General features: G+C 46.6%; 1 protein-coding gene across 1 annotated transcript in view; it reads left to right on the top strand.

The window, feature by feature from the left end:
• The first annotated feature begins 14,383 nt into the window (after window positions 1–14,383).
• The window catches only part of GCNT2 (glucosaminyl (N-acetyl) transferase 2 (I blood group)), a 119,598-nt gene continuing 111,987 nt past the window's right edge, over window positions 14,384–21,994 (top strand). Inside the window, exon 1 of the mRNA XM_070778420.1 lies at window positions 14,384–14,879. The gene's annotated coding sequence lies outside the window, so the exon portion shown is untranslated. The remainder of the gene's footprint in view (window positions 14,880–21,994) is intronic.

Here is a 21,994-nt window from a genome sequence, read left to right as displayed (position 1 = left end):
ACAGTCTCCAACGTGGATGAACCTTGAAGACATTATGTTAAGTGAAATGAGCCAGAAAGACAAACACTATATGATTTCACTTACAAGAGGTGCTTAGCCTATCAAGTTCATAGAGACAAAAATAGAATGGTGGTTGGCAGGGGCTAGAGGAAGGAAGGAATGGAAACTGTTGTTTAATGGGTACAGAGTTTCAGCTTTACAAGATGAAAAAGTTCTAGAGATCTGCAGCACAGCATTGTAAACGTACTGAATACCACTGAATGGTATACTTCAGCACGGTTAATGTGATTTTATGTTATGTACATGTGACTACAGTTTTTTTTTTTAAAGCATGAGAGAACTGTAACTGCAAAGACAATCCATGGAATGGTTATAATTAAGCTCTTTTTGCAGGAGACCCAGGTTTGATCCCTGGGTCTGGAAGATCCTCTGGAGAAGAGAATGGCAACCCACTCCAGCATTCTTACCTGGAGAATCCCATGGACAGAGGAGCCTGGCTGGCTGTCAGACCCAACTGAGACACTAATGCTTTCACTTTCACTTTGCTCCAAAAAAAAGAAGATAAAAGGCTGGACGCAATGACCAGGCAGTTGAAGTCTTGGATTGAAAGCCAGAGAACTTTACCAAGAAACTCTCATCTGCAGTGGAGCCCAGAGAAAGCTGAGGACCCAGCCCACAGATGAATCATCTGATCCCAAAGAAGGCTAAACTGCCTGGGAAAGCATGGGGCTCTGACACACAGGATAACATATCTGCGCGGATGCTGGGTCTTTGAATTTCTAGTTTCTTCTGAACCTTCCCAGGGGGCTCAGTGGTAAAGACTCACCTGCCAGTGCAGGAGACGAAGGAGATGCAGGTTCGATCCCTGGGTCGGGAAGATGCCCTGGAGGAGGAAATGGCAACCCACTCCACTATTCTTGCCCGCAAAATCCCATGGACAGAGGAGCCTGGTGGGCTACAGTTCACAGGGTGACAAAGAGGCGGACACAACTGAAGCGACTGAGCACAATAAAAGACCATGGCCCTAGGGGCAAAATACATGTCAACAAGGATACTACGCAACTTATGCCATCAGAAGAAACTGAGAATGGATAATCAGAAGGCTGATGGCAGGCACCCCAGTAAAAGTCAGGATAGCCCGCCCAGTGTACCACCTTGAGCACCCCGGGTGAGAAGAAGGATCTTGCAACGCCAGGGCAAGGGGGCACAGCCACAGTGCTCTGGGTCTTTCTGCAGAGGAACCTAAGGACTCAGCGAACTGTTCACTGGGGAGGGAAATGTCAAATATTTGGAGACTTGGTGGGACTGACACTGATACATGGAGACCTGAAGCACCATCACGGCCCCCTCGCTCTGTTGCTGTGAGTGTCTGGCCACCAAGTTATTGAGAGTACTGCCCATAGTTTGGAGGCTCACAGTGGATCGCACAGGTCCATAGACCAGCCAGTGGTCATTTCCCCAGACCTCCAATACAATAGTGACAGATATTCTCAGAAGTTGGCAAAACCTTCACATTGGGTCTTTGGCCTGAGAGATAAGAGCCTTCAGTGGGAAAAACCAAGTGCAATTTTCTGAAACTGCCCCCATCCACCTAGCCAAGATAGCAATTAGCACCATCAAATGGTAACAGAATGGAAACACAAGGCTAGAACTTCTTTCTAATATTTCCAATTTGTTAGCTTTTGATGGGGATCTCATAAGACCAGCAGAAAAAAAAAGTTCCTGGAGAAAGACACAGCAACTCACTCCATTATTCTTGCCTGAGAAATCCCATGGACAGAGGAGCCTGGCGAGCTAGGGTCTATGGAGTCACAAAAGAGTTGGACACAACTTAGTGACTAAACAACAAAAGCTTGATGGTGATTTTAAAAGACTTCAGTTCAGTTCAGTCGCTCAGTCATGTCGACTCTTTGCAACCCCATGAACCGCAGCATGCCAGGCCTCCCTGCATATCACCAACTCTTGGAGTTCACTCAAACTCATGTCCATTGGGTATGTGATGCCATCCAGCCATCTCATTCTTTGTCGTCCCCTTCTCCTCCTGCCCTCAATCCCTCCCAGCATCAGGGTCTTTTCCAATGAGTCAGCTCTTGGCATGAGGTGGCCAAAGTATTAGAGTTTCAGCTTCAACATCAGTCCTTCCAATGAACACCCAGGACTGATCTTCTTTAGGATGGACTGGTTGGATTTCCTTGCAGTCCAAGGGACTCTCAAGAGTCTTCTCCAACACCATAGTTCAAAAGCATCAATTCTTCAGTGCTCAGCTTTCTTCACAGTCCAACTCTCACATCCATACATGACCACTGGAAAAACCATAGCCTTGACTAGACGGACCTTTGCTGACAAAGTAATGTCTCTGTTTTCAATATGCTGTCTAGGTTGGTCATAACTTTCCTTCCAAGGAGTAAGCATCTTTTAATTTCATGGCTGCAATCACCATCTGCAGTGATTTTGGAGCCCAGAAAAATAAAGTCAGCCACTGTTTCCACTGTATCCCCATCTATTTCCCATGAAGTGATGGGACCAGATGCCATGATCTTCATTTTCTGAATATTGAGCTTTAAGCCAACTTTTTCACTCTCCTCTTTCACCTTCATCAAGAGGCTTTTTAGTTATTTTTTTTTCTTTTTCTTTTATTTTTAAACTTTACAATATTGTGTTAGTTTTGCCAAATATCGAAATGAATCCGCCACAGGTATACATATGTTCCCCATCCTGAACCCTCCTCCCTCCTCCCTCCCCGGCTTTTTAGTTCTTCTTCACTTTCTGCCATAAGGGTCGTGTCATCTGCATATCTGAGGTTATTGATATTTCTCCCGGCAATCTTGATTCCAGCTTGTGTTTCTTCCAGTCCAGCATTTCTCATGATGTACTCTGCAGATAAGTTAAATAAACAGGGTGACAATATAGCCTTGATGTACTCCTCTTCCTATTTGGAACCAGTCTGTTGTTCCATGTCCAGTTCTAACTGTTGCTTCCTGACCTGCATACAGGTTTCTCAAGAGGCAGGTCAGGTGGTCTGGTATTCCCATCTCTTTCAGAATTTTCCACAGTTTCTTGTGGTCCACACAGTCAAAGGCTTTGGCATAGTCAATAAAGCAGAAATAGATGTTTTTCTGGAATTCTCTTGCTTTTTCAGTGATCCAGTGGATGTTGGCAATTTGATCTCTGGTTCCTCTGCCTTTTCTAAAACCAGCTTGAACATCAGGAAGTTCACGGTTCATGTATTGCTGAAGCCTGGCTTTGAGAATTTTGAGCATTACTTTCCTAGCGTGTGAGATGAGTGCAATTGTGCGGTAGTTTGAGCATTCTTTGGCATCGCCTTTCTTTGGGATTGGAATGAAAACTGACCTTTTCCAGTCCTGTGGCCACTGCTGTGTTTTCCAAATTTGCTGGCATATTGAGTGTAGCACTTTCACAGCATCCTCTTTCAGGATTTGAAATAGCTCAACTGGAATTCCATCACCTCCACTAGCTTTGTTTGTAGTGATGCTTCCTAAGGCCCACTTGACTTCACATTCCAGGATGTATGGCTCCAGGTGAGTGATCACACCATCGTGATTATCTGGGTCGTGAAGCTCTTTTTTTGTACATTTCTTCCGTGTATTCTTGCCACCTCTTCTTAATATCTTCTGCTTCTGCTAGGTCCCTACCATTTCTGTCCTTTATCGAGCCCATCTTTGAATGAAATGTTCCCTTGGTATCTCTAATTTTCTTGAAAAGATCTCTAGTCTTTCCCATTCTGTTGTTTGCCTCTATTTCTTTTCATTGGTCGTTGAGGAAGGCTTTCTTCTCTCTCCTTGCTATTCTTTGGCACTCTGCATTCAGATGGGTATATCTTTCCTTTTCTCCTTTGCTTTTCACTTCTCTTCTTTTCACAGCTATTTGTAAGGCCTCCTCAGACAGACATTTTGCTTTTTTGCATTTCTTTGTCTTGGGGGTGGTCTTGATTCCTGTCTCCTGTACAATGACACAAACCTCCATCCATAGTTCTTCAGGCACTCTGTCAATCAGATCTAGTCTCTTAAATCTATTTCTCACTTCCACTGTATAGTCATAAGGGATTTGATTTAGGTCATACCTGAATGGTCTAGTGGTTCTCTCCACTTTCTTCAATTTCAGTCTGTATTTGGCAATAAGGAGTTCATGATCCGAGCCACAGTCAGCTCCCAGTCTTGTTTTTGCTGACTGTATAGAGCTTCTCCATCTTTGGCTGCAAAGAATACAATCAATCTGATTTTGGTGTCGACCATCTGGTGATGTCCATGTGTAGAGTCTTCTCTTGTGTTGTTGGAAGAGGGTGTTTGCTGTGACCAGTGCGTTCTCTTGGCAGCACTCTGTCAGCCTTTGCCCTGCTTCCTGCTGCACTCCAAGGCCGGCTTTGCCTGTTACTCCAGGTGTTTTACAGTTCATGGGGTCACAGTAGGACATGACTGAGCGGCCAGCACAACAACGATTGTAATTCACAGCTTTACCTGCAGGTGGCGGCATATCACTGCTATTTTGCTTTTTCTCTTTCCACTTCGTTTCTCTTCATTTTGTAAAGTCATCCATTGGCAGAGTAGGCAATGGAATATATAATGTGGTACCGCGGGCACTGGGAAGTCTTCCAGAACGATTTAATCTCAAGTTGAATTTAAGTTTTTATACTCATCATGGTACCTTTAAGGATTAAAAAGATATAGGGTCCTTGGTACTACGTGGGGACCACATATGTCATTCGTATGTCATATCATACATACGTGTCACACGTGTGTCATATCACAGAGATAGACTCTAAAGCAGACATTCTCATACTTCTTGTTTATAATTTACAAGAACACTTTATGCACTTGAAAATTACTAAGCACCAAAAAAAGTTTTTTTGTGTGGGTTATATCCATTGATATCTACCACGTGACATTAAAACTAAGTTTTTGAAATACAAAATACACAAGTATATATGACATCCGTCATTGAAACTATGATGGTATGTCCTGTAGTTTTTTAAAAAGTCTATTAGATACATGTGAGAGAATGAGAATGTGAAAAGTAAGAGTCTAAATGGCAAATAAAGTCATAGTATTATTATGAGAAAAGTTAGATCCCTTGGGTTTCCTTAAAGGATTTTGCAGACCCCTGTGGTGTCAGAAATGTATTTAATGTTATCCTTGCTGTAAAGCACAGGAAGCTCAGCTCCGTGCTCCATGATGACCTAGACGGATGGGGTGGGGCAGAGACTCCAAGAGGAAGGGAATGTATGCACACATGCAGTTGAGTTGCTTCGTTGCACGGCAGAAGCTAACACAGCATTGTAAAGCAAGTACGTTTCAAGTTTTCTAAAAAGCTAAACTGAAAATAGAATAAAGCACTTTTATAATGGATGGATCTGACTGACACCACCTTAACCTTGCCAAAAATAAAACAGACTGAGTTTGGGTCTCTCACATTGGGATCTAATGAGAGATTTAAACTATTACTTATGTAGCAGTCAGGGAAAAAAATGTTTCAGTTGGTTCTAACCATAAGGAAACAATCAGGACTTCCCTGGTGGTCCACTGGTTGAGACTCTGCCTTCCAGTAAGGGACACGGGTTTGATTTCTGGTCCAGGAAGATCCCACCTGTCTTGGAGCAACTAAGTCCGTGCGCCACAATTACCGAAGCCCATAAGCCTAGAGCTGCGTTCCACAACAGAGAAGGCAGGACAAGGAGAAGCCTGCGCGCTGCAACTGGAGAGCAGCCCCCCATCGCCGAAACTAGAGAAAGCCGCCAGCGCGCAGCAGTGAAGACCTAGCACAGCCAAAAATAAATAAGTAAATTTTTTTTTTTTTTTAAAGCTCCCTGTGAACTTTTCAGGGTGTATTTTTTTAAGCTAGGGACTTCGCAGTTCAAATGAGGTGGATGAACCTAGAGCCAGTTAGACAGAGTGAAGTCAGTCAGAAAGAGAAAAGCAAATACCGTATATTAACACATGTTAATCAGAAAGAGGGCACTGAAGAGCCTATTGCAGGGCAGCAGTGGACACACGCAGAGGACAGACGTAGGACTGGGCGGGCGGGGTGGGAGGAGGAAGTGGGGGCACGGACGCACATACACTGCCGTGTGTGACACAGATCGCCGGGGAGACCTGCAGCATGACTCGGGGAGCTCGGACTGAGGCTCTGGAACAACCTAGGGGGTGGGAGAGGGTGGAAGGCGGGAGGGAGTCTCAAAACGGAGGGGACCTATGTATACCTGTGGCCAATTCATGTTACCGGCTGGCAGAATCCAATGGACATGAGTGGGAGCAAGCTCCCGGAGCTGGTGATGGACGGGGAAGCCTGGCGTGCTGCAGTCCACGGGGTCGCAAAGAGTCAGACACGACGGAACAATGACAATTGCAGAAACCAAAGCCACATTGTAAAGCAATTACCCTTCGATAAAAAATAAATAAAAAGCTAAGAACACTGGACTATTACTGTCACCTGCTCTCTTTTCAGATGTCTACCCAAATCTCCTTTCAAATGTGGGTAACAATAAACTGGCCACATTTTTTCTTATGCCCTCTCCCTTTATAAAATGTATTTTATACATTTGTTTACCTAAGAATATAAGCTCTCCACTCTGTGGATCCTAAAATAATTTCTGGAAGGTGGGGATGAGGATCGAACCTCGGATTAATTCTCATAAAAATGAGAATATAAAAAAATTTAGGTGCTGAGAACTGAGAGGGAGTGATATGTACTTGCCTAATTTCTTCCTGTGGACACACTTTTTAACAAACAGCAAAAGCCAGATTTTGTAAAATTTCAAAGTCTGTTATCTTATTTCCGTCATAGGATTCAGAAAGTTAATAAATGTGATAGTCTTGGGAAAATACTTGGATCATAGTTAAAGCTTAATAAAGATTTTTTTTTTAAGTTGTATCTGTGCTTTTGAAAATACTTCTTTAGGAAAAATTCTTACAGAATCCAACACAACACTGTAAAGCAATTATCCTTCAATTAGAAATAAATATATTTTAAAAATCCTTAGAAGTGGATTTATTGGACAAAGAATATAAGCATGTAGTATTTTGATAGATATTGTCATACTGCCTCAAAAAGTTATAATAATGTATATACCCATCAACAGTATAGGAAGGGAGATGGGATGGATTGAGAAAAGATCAGAATTGACATGTATCTACTACTATGTATAAAATAGATAAAAAGGACCTACTGTAAAGCACAGGACACTCTGCTCAATACTCTGTAATGACCTATATGGGAAAATAATTTTTAAAAAGAGTATATATCTATATGCATAACTGATTCACTTGGCTATACACCTAAAATTAACACAACGTTGTAAGGAACTTCCTGGTGGTACAGTGGATACGAATCTACCTGCCAAAGCACGGCACACAGGTTCGATCCCTGGTCCAGGAAGATTCCACACGCCGTGGAGCAACTAAGCCCGTGAGCCCAACTACTGAAGCCCCCACTCCCGAGAGCCCGTGCTCTGCAGCCAGAGAAGCCACTGCAATGAGAAGCCCGTGAACCACAGCTAGAGAGGAGCCCCCCTCGTCACAGCTAGAGAGGAGCCCCCTCTCGGTCACAGCTAGAGAAAGACCGCACGCAGCAATGAAGACCCAGCACAGCCAGAATATAAATACATACAAAAAAGTAAATTAAAGAACTACAACATTGTAAAGTAATCATACTCCAATAAAAATTTCAGAAATTAAAAAAAAAAAAAAACAATATAAGAGTACCATTCCCCCACATCTCAGTCAACCCAGGTACCATCAGACTTCCTAACCTTAATCTTATTTGTGAAATATTGACCTGACTATTATCTCATTTTGCATTTTCCAACCAATGAGGGTGAAAGAGGAGAACGAAAAGGCTGGCTTAAAACTCAAAATTAAAAAAACTAATAAGATCATGGTATCCGGTCCCATCACTTCATGGCAAATAGATGGGTAGAAAGTGGAAACAGAGGCAGACTTTATTTTCTTGGGTTCCAAAATCACAGCAGACGGTGACTGCAGCCATGAAATTAAAAAGCATTTGCTCCTCTGAAGAAAAGCTGTGACAAACCTAGACAGTGTATTAAAAAGCAGAGATATCACTTTGCCGACAAAGGTCTGGATGGTCAAACTATGGTTTTTCCAGTAGTCAGAAATGGATGTGAAAGTTGGACCCTAAAAAAGGCTGAGCACCAAAGAATTGACACCTTTGAATTGTGATGCTGGAGAAAACTCCTGAGAGTCCCTTGGACTGCTAGGAGATCAAACCAGTCAATCCTAAAGGAAATCAACCCTGAATATTCATTGGAAGGACTGATGCTGAAGCTGAAGCTCCAATACTTTGGTCACTTGATGTGAAGAGCTGACTCATTGGAAAAGACCCTGATGCTGGGAAAGATCGAAGGCAGGAGGAGAAGGGGCCGACAGAGAATGAGATGGTTGGATGGCACCACTGACTCAATGGAGATGAGTTTGAGCAAGCTCCAGGAGATGGTGATGGACAGGGAAGCCTGGTGTGCTACAGCCCATGGGGTCACAAAGAGTCAGACACGACTGAGCGACTGAACAGCAACAAAGGGGATTACTCTCAACACTATGGGTGGGCCTTGTCCAATTAGTTGAAGGCCATAAGAGCAAAATCTGAGGTCTTCTGAGGACAGCAACATAAAAATGCTGCCTGTGCTTCCAGACTGCCTCCCCACCCTGCAGATGTCAGACTTGTGTCTCCCACAGCCTCAGCTTCACCATATGAAAAAAAAAAAAAAAAAAATAGAACAGGCCAAAGAAGGCTGGGACTCTGATTAATCTCTAGCATGTTTTCTTCTCTGTTTCAAACTCAGAAAGAGGCAACTGCAGGCATGTGATTTATGCTCATTGTCCTACCTCGGGATTCTCTGAACTCCCCAGTGTATTGTCACAGTTTGGTCCCAAGGGGCTTGGCCCGATTGCAGGGCCTTAGTGTAAGACTATAATGTATTGATGACGTTATGAAAACATTGGAAACTGAAGGGCAAGCCAGGACTGACTTGAATAGTGATGGATCATGTAGCCAACTGAAACTCGTTAATAAACCCCGCAAAGATCCAAGGGCTTGCCTAAACGGCAAAATTCTTAGAAGACATAGTCCAGAACCATTAAGACATTCCGTAAGAGACTGAAGATAAACTGCTGTCATCATTCACCCCTGAGGACCCAACCAAAACTCCAGCCTTTGGTTAGCTTATCAGGATTTTGGAGAACGTGTATTCTACATCTGGAAATATACCAGCATCTATCTGTAAGACGACCCAAAGGAAAGTCATACCTGCATGAGGATCTGCAGAAAAGCAGGCTGTGTCTGAATTACAGAAAGTGATGGCTATCTCACTGCCTTTGGGCCCTTGTGATCAAATATGATTTGGAAAGTGTCTGCCTCCTGAACTCATGTAGACCAGTGCGTGCATGCTAAGTTGCTTCAGTCATCCCTAACTCTTCATGACCCTATGGATTGTAGCCTGCCAGGTTCCTCTGTCAGTGGAATTTTCCAGGCAAGAATACTGAAGTGGGTTGTCATTTCCTTTTCCAGGGGATCTTCCCGACCCAGGGATTGAACCTGTGCCTCCTGCATTGCAGGCAGATTCTTTACTGCTGAGCCGCCTGGGAAGCCCCATGCAGACCAGAGCGAATGGCAAAAGCCCGTGAGCACCTACCAGTGGCAACCACTTGGATTTTGCACCAGAAAAATTTCCAAATTCTGCCTCCCCAGACACATTATTGGAAAAACCATTACTAGTGAATTATGGGGCATTGATTTGGACTGCCTCAGGGACTGTAGGTCATCAAAACTTCTGGAACCTCAAGTGTCCATAATGTCTTGGTGATGTCAGAGAAACACTCTGATAAGAAGGCAGTGCTCAGAGGAGTTTCATAATGAAATGGAAATGGTTCAGGATTTCCCTGGTGGTCCAGGGGGTTAAGGCTCTGCACTTCCACCGCAGGGGGCATAGGTTCCATCCCTGGTTGGAAACAAAGTGGATCATCCTAACATGATCCACTCCCTCCCACTTTAAATTTCCCCTACTTTTTTCGTACACACATTGCCGCACATGCAGATGCAGCAGAAAAAAAGGAAATGGTTCACCCAGGAGCATGCTGCCAAGGGAATACAGAGAAGTTCTCACTCCCCCTTCAGCAGGTATCTTCTTTTTCCCAGGACTGACTTTGAAACCATGTTGAAGAGCAGCTGCAACCCATTGCCCCGTGAACAGTGGCTGTGTGAACTCTCAACTGACTGAGAAAGAGCTGCCTGGTTTGCAGATGACAGTTGAGAGATGAGTAAGCAGTATCCTGTCTGGAAGCACTGATTAAAGAAAATAAGAATAAATCAGCTCAGAGGACTGGATTGCGTGCCATTTCCCTAGCAGCGATGAAAGAATTGAACAATGGTAAAAGTTCCTCTGTGTGGGTTTCCTCCCACTCATGTGCCGCAGCTAATGGCCTGGTCATATTGTGGTCATCTGGTGGTTGGACAACGGAAAGCTGGACTGTTAAAGCCAGGCTCATATGAGGTGTGCCCCTATGCAGAACATACTAATAGGAATTGAAGGGGTATGTTCTTCCCCAGCTTTACTGAGATGTAACTGACATATACCACTGTGCAAGTTTTCAAGATGTATGGTGTGTCAATTTGAGACACGTGGCAAAGTGAGTATTATCATGTGTATTCAGTTGGGTCTGACTCTTTGTGATCCCATGGACTAAAGCCCTCTAGGCTCCTCTGTCCATGGGATTCTGCAGGAAGAATACTGAAGTGGATTGCCATTTCCTACCCCAGGGATCTTCCCGACCCAGGGATCTAACCTGTGTCTCTTACATCTCCTACATTGCAGGAGGACTCTTTACCACTGAACCACCAAGGAATCCCTGTTATTATCATAGTGTCAGCCAAAACCTCCGTCACATCACACAAGTACCATTTCTTTTTTGTGATGAGAACATTTAAGACTTCCTCTTTTAGCAACTTTCAAGTACCCTATAGAATATTTTTTTTAATTTCATCCCAGAATGTTTTAATGTGCATTTCTAAAAATAAGGCCATTTTCCTACATAATTTTAAAACCATGACTGCACCTGAAATCATCCTACATGATCCACTCCCTCCCACTTTAAATTTCCCCTACTTTTTTCATACACACATATATATTTTTTTTCAGATTAGGACCCAAGTCAAGACTCAGGCTGATGTCTGGTTGTTATGATTCTTTAGTTTCTTTTTTTTTTTTTCCTGTAACACGACTTCTTGAAGAGACTGGGCCTTTTGTCATGCAAAGTATTCCATATTCTGGATTTTTCTGGTTGTTTCCATCCTGTGTCATTTAAGTGTTTCAGTTGGACCACTTTCCTGCTCCTGCTCTGCCTTTACCCACTCCTGTAAAGAGCAGTTTAGATCCAAAGACTTGGTTATTTTCTGGTTAAACTTTTTTTTAAACCATAGTCCTTTGTGGGTAATGTTTACACCTCAGTTTATACCTTTTTTATTTTTGAACTTTTTATTTTGTATTGAAAGAAAGACAGAAAGTGAATTCACTCAGTCGTGTCTGACTCTTTGAGACCCTGTGGACTGTAGCCCACCAGGCTCCTCCATCCATGGAATTTTCCAGGCAAGAGTACTGGAGTGGGGTGCCATTACCTTCTCCAAGGGATCTTCCCGACCCAGGGATCGAACCCGGGTCTCCCGCACTGACGGCTGACGCTTTAGCATCTGAGCCAGCAGGGAAGCCCTGTTTTGTATCGCGATATAGCCAGTTAACAATGTTGTGATAGTTCCAGGTGTACAACAGAGCGACTCAGCCACGTGCACATATACATGGCCTCACACAGAAGTGAGGTCACACAGTGTTTGTCTTTCTGCGTCTGGCTTATTTCAGCTCACACGCATGAATGTGTACATACATAGGTGTGTGCAAACACACGGTGCACATACACGTGTCTGCTCCCCCCAGGCTCCCCTCCCTTCCCTCTCGCCACGTAGCACAATGAAGTATTTGTAACGAGGATCATCGTGCTACACGTTAGACTCCCCTCCAGAACTTACTCATCTCGAAACTACAAGTCGGTACCCTTTGCCTGACATCGCTCCGTTTCCTCCAACCCCACCTCAGCCACTGATAACCATCAGCCTACGCTCTGTTTCTGAGAATGGCCTCTTTCGTTTCCACATAGAAGTGAGGTCGTACCGCGTTTGTCTCTCCGTGTCTGGCTTATTTCAGCTCACATAAGGCCCTCAACATCCACCCCATCCTCGCCATCGTTTGTCCTCTTTCTGATGCTAACCTTGCTAACAGGCGTGAGACAACACCTCTGTCTGGTCGCGATTTACATTTCTTGATGATTAGTGATCTACAGCCCCTTGTCTCACACCTTGGCCATTGGCATGCCCTCTAAAGAGACATTTGTAGTGATAAGTAACTAGATTAAATGGCTTCGCTCTTTTTCATTCTTTCCTTGTTGCTTCTCTGAAGAATTTCAGTTGATCTGTCTTCAAGCTAACTTCGGATTGGTCATGTCTGTTGAAGGTATTCCTTGTTGAATTCTTCGGGCCTTCCCTGGTGACTGGTGACTCAGATGGTAGAGAACCTCCCTGCAATACAGGAGACCTGGGTTTGATCCCTGGGTCAGGAAGATCCCCTGGAGGAGGAAATGGTAATCCATTCCAGTATTCTTGCCTGGAGAATCCCATGGACAGAGGAGCCTGGTGGGCTACAGTCCTCGGGGTCAGACACAACTGATGTGACTTAGCACACAGTATTAATTATATTTATCATGTTGTACATTACATCCCTAGTAAATTAAATTACATTAAATTTACACAAATTTACCAAAAAATTTAATTTACAAAATGTAAATTAAATTACATTTAATTATAACTGCAAGTTTGTATTTTTTTACTCCTTCATTCAATTCTCCCTTCCCTAGCCCCCTCCCCACACTGTCCCCCCTCCCTGTAATCACAAACCTAATCTCTTTTCCTATGAGCCTTTGCTTGTCTGCAAAACTTTTAACCCCTCCATGAAATCTGAATGAAAGCCTTACCAGGTAGGGTATTCTTGGTTGTACACTTTTCCCTTAAATCTCATTAAATGTATCAAGCTACTCCCTTCTGGCTTAAGTGTCTGCTCACTGTTTCATTCTTCTGCATCATCTGATTTATTGTTAATATCTTTTAGTATCTTTTAGTGTCTTTTAGTGTATCTTTCATTTCACTTACTGTAGTCTTTATCTCTGTTTGTTTCTTGTTTTCTCTTCTTTAAAAACTTCTAACTCCTCATTCTGTGCATCCATTCTTCTCTCAAGTTCTCTGAATATCTTTACCATCATTGAGTGAGTGAGTGAGTGAGTAATAGTCACTCAGTCGGGTCTGACTCTTTGCGACCGCGTAGACTGTATAGCCCGCCAGGCTTCTCTATCCATGGAATTCTCCAGGCAAGAACACTGGGGTCAGTTGCCATTACCTTGAAGTTTTTTTCAGGTAGATTGCCTACCTTCATGTCACTTACTTTTTAAAAAATAACTTTGTTTATTTATTTACTTGGCTATGCAGGGTCTTAATTGTGGCATGCGAACTCTTAGTTGCAGGATGTATGATCCAGTTCCCTCACCAGGGATCAAACCCAAGACCCTGTACTGGGAGCTTGGAATCTTAGCCACTGGGCCACCAAGGAAGTCCCTCCAATCAGTTCTTGATTTTATCTTTTTCCTTTGTAGGAAGCATATTCTTCTGTCACTCTATTTTTCTTAACTTGCTGTTTTTATTTCTTAGTATTTGGAAGGTTGGTTTCATTTCCTGACCTTGGAGAAGTGGCCTTTTGTAGGAGACATCCTGTGCATCCCAGCGCCACAGTCCCCTCTGGTCATCAGAGCTCTCTGCTCCAGGGGCGCCCCCTATGTGGGCTGCATGGGTCCTTCTGTTGTGGCAGGCTGACCTCTGCAGGCCATCTGTTGGGCATGCTGGTGCCCCGTCGGGGTGGTTGCCAGGCCTTGCCTTGTGCAGAGGCTGCCGGCCCCTGGTTGGTGGAGTCTGGTCAGGAGGCAACAGGTCGCAGTGTCCCAGGGGAGTGCCAGGGCTAGTGCGGCACCCCTGGTAGGCGAAGCCAATTTCTGGGGTGGGCAGTCAGGGGCCAGGCTTGCTGGGTCTAGTGTCAGCCTCCTGGTGAGTGTGGATGGTTCATGACACGGCTGGCTGGGGAGTCCAGGGTGTCCCCAAGCTGGTGTCAGCCCACCGGTCAGCAGGGCCAGACCCTGGGGCTGCTGGAGGAGGGGCTCAAGACTTTGTCCCCGATGTCAGGCTGTGATAGCCCTGTGGCTCATGTCTGCCTGTTTGTGGATGGGGTCAGAGTCCAGGGGACGCTGGGGCTTATTACCACACCCTGGTGGGTGAAGCCGGATCCCAGGATCTCTGGCCGTTGGACCCTGGGGGTCCATGGGTTTGGGTGTCAGCCTCCGGTGGCTGGGGCCAGGCCCAGGTCTCCCTGGGGCCGATGCTTGCTCCCCAGGGAGGGAGGTCGGTCCCCGGGCTATGCTGGCTCTCGGGTGTCTGGGCGAGGACCTGAGTCCTCTGGTGGATGGGGTCACGGCCCGGGTTGCTGGGATCTCAGGACAGACAGCAGGCCCATTGGTGGGAGGAGCTGCGTCTCTGTCTGGCTAGCTGGATGGCTCGAGTCATCTCAGTTCCAGCGTTGACGAGACAGCTGGCAGGACCAGTCCTTGCCCCAAGAGGCGAGAAGGAGAATTCCAGCATGGGCTTGCCAGCTCTGACATCCTCGTCCTAGAACGAGCTCCACAGAGCCTGCCGTGGCAGGCTCTGCGGCCCCAGGGTGCCCTCCGACCGCCTCCCACGTCTCCCAGAGGCGCTCTGGGATCAGCAGGTAGGTCTGACCCCAGGTTCCTTCCACGCCATTGCTTCTGCCCTCAGTCCCGGACTGCCTGTGAGTCTGCTTCCATTTCAGCCTTCCTGGCTGCTCCTGGGGGGAGGTCCTGTTTGGTTCTTGTCTGTTTTCTCTTTGTTGAATTTCTCATTTTGCTCTTGGATCATTTCCCCGATACCACTGCACTGTTTGCGTTCTCTTACAGTTCTCTGAGCATCTTTGGACGATTATTTTGAACTCTGTGGGCAATTCCTGGCTCTCCATTTCTCTGGGGCCAGGGACTGGAGGTTTACCATCTTCCTTCGGGGAATCTTTTTGCCCTGGTTCTTCATGACCCCGGTAGCCCCGAGCCAGGGTCTGCCCCTGTGAAGAATCAGTCACCCCCTTAGGTCTCATGGGCTGACTTCAGTGAGGGGAGGCAGTCACCTGCAGGTGAGGACACATTGGAGTGGGCTGTGACCCTGGGTCTAGCGGCGCAGAGACTGGAGGCCCAGGTGTCTGGGGGACATGTGGCTACTTAGCTGGAGGGGCTAGTTTGTTGTTGTTGCTTATTTATTTGTTTATTTATTTTTGGCTGAACCGTGAGGCTTGTGGGATCTTAGCTCTCCAACTAGGGATCCGACCCAGGCCCCTTGCAGTGTTAGTGTGAAGTCCTGATCACTGAACTGCTGGGGAAGTCCCTGGAGAGGCTAATTTTATGTGAGCTCTGTAAACACAGGACAGAGAGAGAGGACAGGGCCTGATCTGGGCCTGCAAACAGCTCCAGGGGCCCTGGGTCTCAGGCCTGTCTCCTGTAGCTTCGAGTCTCCCCTGCAGTGCGCTGCTAGAGGCACCAGCCCGGAGGGCACCCATGATGGCGGGGATCGAGGCTGGCATCCTTCACCCACAGGGTGGCAGAGGCCTGGGCTAGGTGCCTGGGTGGCCTCAGGGCCCCAGTAGGGGTGAGGGAAGAGGGGAAGGAGCAGGCAGGGACCCAGGCAGCTGGTATCCGCAAACACGAACACCTGGGCCAGGGGAGGAGCCGGTGCCATCTGCGGGGACCCACAGGCAGCCCCCACTCACGTCTGTCTGCAGAGCGGGTCGCTGTGAACCGCAGTTGCCCCTCGGCGTGGCTGCCATGGGCAGCCCTGCTTCTCCGTGTTCACAGCCTTCTCCACTGTTGTGCGGTTGTCCTCGATGAGTCACTAAGTCCTGTCTGACTCTTCACAACCCCATGGACTATAGCCCACCAGGCTCCTCTGTCCTTAGGATTTCTCCAGGCGAGAATGCTGGAGCAGGTTGCCATTTCCCCCTCCAGGGAATCCTCCTGACTCAAGGATCGAGCCCACGTCTCCTGCATCTCCTGCATCCATAGCCATCTCTAACGTACGTCTCAGTCTCAGGCTTGTGATCTGAAAGGGTTGAAATTGAAGCAGGCCCTTCATTAGGTACCTGAAAGGCTGGGGAAACCGGTTACTCACCTTGCTCTTCCTTTCCTGCAAGAGGAACTCGTTCTACTCTTGGCCTGAGCAGTGCCAGCCCAGGGGTGGGATGACGCAGGAAAAATTAAGTTCTCCTTTTCTTCGTGTGCAGTTAGTCTTGGGTTTGTTGTTCTACTCTATTGAAGCTTCTTAAGTGGACTTAAGTGGGCTCCAGCGCTCTCTGTCTCTGTTCATGGATAGCTGTTTAACTGTAGACCTTGGCAGAGGAGGAGGTGGGGCAGACACTGGGGTCTCCTACGCTGACATTTTGGTGATGTCATTCTAAGAGACATATTCAGTAGGATATGTCAATGCCCATCAGAAAATCTCCCTTCTTGGAACTTCCTGGGCAGTCCAGTGGTTAAGATCCAGAGCTTCTACTCCTGGGGGTGGGTGCAAGTTCAATCCCTGGTCAGGGAACCAAGGTCCCACACACCATACTGTGTGGTCAAAAAAAGAAAAAGAATATCTTTCTTCTAGGTTCAGAAGGTGATTGGAACCACCAAGTGGACCTTTTGGAAGCCTAGGTCCAGGAAGTGAGTGGATGGATGCGGGGTATGCTGCAGCAATGCAGAGATGGACTAAAGTCAGACCCCCGCTGAGGCATAACACAATAACCATAACTCTTCTGTCAACAAGAGAGAGGAGACTGCAGACAGCTATGGGCAACAGGGGAAATCCCCTGGGGGAAGGCCTTGCCTGTGGCCAGAAGTGGATTACACTGGACCAGTGCCAGGACCTCCAGGGGTATAAACGGGTGATAACAGATGCTTACTCAGTTGTAGACACAAATACTCAGTTCAGTTCAGTCTCTCAGTCATGTCTGACTCTGCGACCGCGTGGACTGCAGCACGCCAGGCTTTCCTGTCCATCACCAACTCCCAGAGCTTACTCAAACTCATGTCCATTGAGTCGGTCCAACCATCTCATCCTTTGTTGCCACCTTCTCCTGCCTTCAGTCTTTCCCAGCATCAGGGTCTTTCCCAGTGAGTCAGCTCTTTGCATCGGGCGGCCAAAGTATTGGAGTTTCAGCTTCAGCATCAGTCCTTCCAATGAATATTCAGGACTGATTTCCTTTAGGATGGACTGGCTGGATCTCCTTGCAGTCCAAGGGACTCATACTGTTAAAGGACTGGAACAGAAGATGCTAAAGATTCTGGCTGCCGAGTTACATTTCTTCAGACAAAGGGATGTCCTTTCCAGCCCACAATATCCAACGGTGTCCATTATCAAATGGGAAAATCGCATTGCATATCCTCATTAGAGCAATGGCTTCATAGAGGAGCAGAACTGACAGTTGAAACATTTGTTGTCTAAAACAGGGGGAAGAATAAAAAAGCAATATTTTTTTTTTTTAAGACTAAAACAGGGGGAAGAGAAAGGCATAAAGGGCTGGTTTAGATGCCTTCCTGAGTGCTTCCACTCAGCGTGAGGGGGCCTCAGGGAGGGTCAAGGACGGATAGATTCCTCTGCTTGGGGGTGGGGTTGGGGGAGGGGGGAGGAGGAGAGAGCGGGGAGGAGGATGCTGGTGCAGCTCTATCACTTTCCTTTTTCCTAACCTGACGCAGTGGTCCCAGGACTAGGGATGCAGCTGCCGGAAGCAGGCATGATTCTTTCTTTTTTCTTTTTTTTTCCATTTCTAAAATTTAAATGTTTGTTTAAAAGTTTTTACTATGTTGTGTTGGTTTCTGCCATGTGTGTACTTCATCACTCAGTCGTGTCTGACTCTTTGCCAGCCCATGGACTGTAGCCCACCAGGCTCCTCTGTCCATGGGATTCTCTGGGCAAGAATACTAGAGTGGGTTACCATTGCCTTCTCTAGAGGATCTTCCCAATGCAGGGATCAAACCCAGGTCTCCTGTGTTGCAAGCAGATTCTTTACCGTATGAGCTCCAGGGAAGTTCTAGTTTCTGCCATAGAACAATGTGAATCAGTCATGGTTATATATTCATTCTCCCCCTCCTTAGCCTCCCTCCCCTCCTTCCATCCCATCCCTCCAGGTTACCTGTTTGCAGGGAAGGAATGGAGAGGATGGACTGGTGAGCACAGTGTGGGAGGGAGAGGATGGAGCAAATGGACACGTGCATGCTATCAGGGGTAAGACAGATAGCTGAGGAGAAGGCAGAATTCTTGAGCAAGAAACTGGAACCACCTCTTTCAAACTTGGTAGCAGAATTCCTAAAGATCCAGTGGAGTGGATTGAGCTTTGCCTCATCTAGAAAAGTCCGGGTGGCAGAGAGTGCTGTTCTCTTGCCTAGTGGTAGGGACAGCCCCCTGGTTTGCACCTACTCTGTGCGAAAGGGAGGCAGCCAGGGAGGAAGCTTTGGCTGGACTAATACTCCTGTCAGCAATCTGGCCCAGTACGCAGGCCAAAATGAATGTCCCTTCCAAAGGTGAAAATGTCTGGGTAAAAATTAAATGACACAAATGAAGAGGAGCAGGAATAATAGCTGAGAGCAAAGGAATGAATAAATAGGTTATGCGATGAGGGGAATCCGACTTTATATTAAGACCTCCAAAGAGGCTCAGAACAAGGGATCCACATTATCTTTCAGCACAATTGTACCTGGTACCTGGAAGGGTAAAGCTGTGCTTGCCAAGACCAGCCCAGCTTTTGGAACTTGAAGAAATCTAACAGCAGCCTGCAAGCTTGGGCAGGCTCCCTCTGGGAGTCATGCAAACTGATGGTTAATGACAAAATGGATTCTAGTTAATGACCAAGTGGGCACTGCTATAATCCATTTAGTCATTAGTGGGCAGTCAAGTTTTGCCTCTAGTTTTTTTTACTCTATTTTTCAGGCTTTCAGTTTTTTTGACTTCTATTTACTATCGGGAATTTGGGAGGGAGTTTTGGGAACACTTTTTCTTTCTGTGACTTCACACCATGTGGTGTAAGGCTCCTAGCAGACTGATCTTGGGGGAACCATAAGCCCTGATGATCAAATACTTGGTTATAGTGGACAGAATACAATGGCAGCATGTCCATCATGCCACGGTTATGCACAAACGCACATCACCCCTTTTTCGTGGATTATTAAGGAAAATACGGGAAAACAATGGGCATCTGACGAGATTATAGCATAAGCAGCATGTGGTGGATTAGAGTGCCCCAGGCAGAAGGCCCCACTCTGAGACCAGAAAGGATGTGCGAGGCTTCGTGGCATAGTCAGACTAAGGAGCAGCTACTCGAGATCACGCTCATCTACCCCTCTTATGGGGGACCTGACATTTTGGGGCTCAATATATGCATTCCAACTAACCCACGCCACAACACACAATGCAACAACAGCCCTGGTAGATTATATTTAGTCAGCAAGACTCATAAGACCATAGGGGACTTAGGTGCTGGCCTGGGTGGTCTGGGACAAGCAGAGTTGACCTTTAATGAGGCGTGCCATTCAAAGGAAAAAGACTGATTAACCAGAACAGGCAGATTAGAGTGAATTCTCTTCCAGGAGGAAGGGAAAGGCTAAGAGTTAGCCTGGAAAAATAAGGAGGTTTTAGCAACGTGAGTCAAGCAAACTCAGCAAATAAGGCGGGATGACAGATGATGGATGAGGCTAGGGCCAACTTTGGGAAAGGTTCCTCACCCTCACTCCTCAGGGCCTCTTGACTACTTGAAATACAGTCGGAGGCTGAAGCAGCCACGGCACAGCTTCCTGTCTGCTTCGGGCAGCTCACGGGGCTGACCTCAGGGGATCTCATGGCTCTCCAAACTCGCAGCAGTCATCTGGGGGCACCTGGAACTCACTCTGATGCACTGTGACTGCTCGCACCCCCAAAGTAGGTCAAAGTCAGACACAGCCAGGGGTACAGTTAGGAAGGATAGAAACTCTTCTAAGTCCCACTAATGTCCTCCTCGTAGGAGGGAGGTGGGCCCTCCTCCTCTGGCCTGCCATACATATGACATCACAGAATAGAAACCAGTCTCCACACAAGCCTGTGAGATGAGGTGGCACGCCTGACTTTCCCCCGGTTAACTAGAATTAACCCCCAAATAACGTGTTCTTGTTGTTTAGTCACTAAGTGCTGTCCAGCTCTTTTACAACCTCATGGGCTGTCTATGGGATTCTCCAGGCAAGAATACTGGATTGCCATGCCCTCCTCCAGGGCATCTTCCCAACCCAGGGACCAAACCTTCATCTCTTTCATCTCCTGAATTGGCAGGCGGATTCTTTACCACTAGTACCACCTGAGAAGCCCATGAATGCTATACCAAATGTCAATACTTTGATAGGTTTGATCGTTTGATGTAAGTCATCTATAGTCGATGGACTTCCCTGGTGGCTCAGATGGTAAAGTGTCTGCCTACCATGTGGGACACCCAGGTTCAATCGCTGGGTCAGAAAGATCCTCTGGAGAAGGCAATGGCAACCCACTCCAGTACTCTTGCCTCGAAAATCCCATGGACAGAGGAGCCTGGTAGGCTACAGTCCATGGGGTCGCAAAGAGTCAGACATGACTGAGCAACTAAACTTAAAAACGTATAGTCAAATCCGTAGAACGGTCTATGATATAATAGAATATATACATGTTGGTCTTTGTTCCCACTTCCTGATAGAGCTTCTAAAACTCTTGGGATTTCCTTAGTGATAGAGTGGTAGGAGCATCTCTGGTTCTTGGGGGATCCATAGATAGCTTCAGAATGAGGCCTGACAGCCACCTGAACCAGTCAAGCGATTAGAGGGCTGGAGATTGAGTTCAACCATCAGCAGATGATGATTTAATCGATCATACCTTTGTGATGGAACCTCCAGAAAAGCCTCTCAACTATGGGATTCTGGGGGCTTCTGCACTGGGGAACGCCTTCCTGTGCCCGGAGAGGGAAGCCCCCAGCTCCACGGGGACAAGGGCTCCCGGGCTTGGGACCCTCCCAGGTCTTGCCCTGGGCAGCACTTGACCAGCTGCCCACTGTCTCCTTTATAATAAACAGGCGATAGTAAGCTGAGTGTCTTCCAGAGTTTTGTGAGCCATCCTAGCGAATTATCCAACGTGAAGGAAGGGAACCTGCCGACTTTGTAGCCACGTCAGACAGAAGTGCAGGTAACCGGGGGACCTGATACTCACAAACTGCCATCTGATGCTGGGCGATCTGATGGGATGGAGGCCCTCAACCTGCGGAGTCTGATACAAGCTCTGGGTAGTCAGTGTCAGAATTGAATTTACTTGTAGGATACCGGGTTGGTGTCTAGAGAACCAGAGACTTGGTTGGCGGGAGAAAAAACCTGCACATTTTGGTGTCAGAAATTTCGTGAGCAAATCAGCTCGATCTAGGATACATCCTTAAGTATAAGAGTTCAAGGTAGAGGACTTTCCTGATGGTCCGTTGGTTAAGACTCCACCCTCCCAAGGCAGGGGACAAGGGTTTGACTCCTGGTTAGGGAACTATGATCCCACATGCAGAGCTGTACAGCCAAAAAATAAAAAAGATTTCAGAGCAAAAGAATATTCATATTTTTAAAAATTTATTTTTAATTGGAGGATAATTGCTTTACAATATTGTGTTGCTGTCTGCCATACATCAACATGAATCAGCCATAGCTATATGTATGTCCCCTCCCTCTTAAACCCCCTCCCACCTCCCATCTCCCACCCCATCCCACCCCTCTAGGTTGTTACAGAGCACCAGCTTTCAGCTCCCTGTGTCATATAGCAAATT

The sequence above is a fragment of the Bos indicus genome, chromosome 23, assembly GCF_029378745.1.
Source record: "Bos indicus isolate NIAB-ARS_2022 breed Sahiwal x Tharparkar chromosome 23, NIAB-ARS_B.indTharparkar_mat_pri_1.0, whole genome shotgun sequence".
Classification (NCBI taxonomy): Eukaryota; Metazoa; Chordata; class Mammalia; order Artiodactyla; family Bovidae; genus Bos; species Bos indicus.
This window is presented reverse-complemented; position numbering and strand designations above follow the sequence as displayed.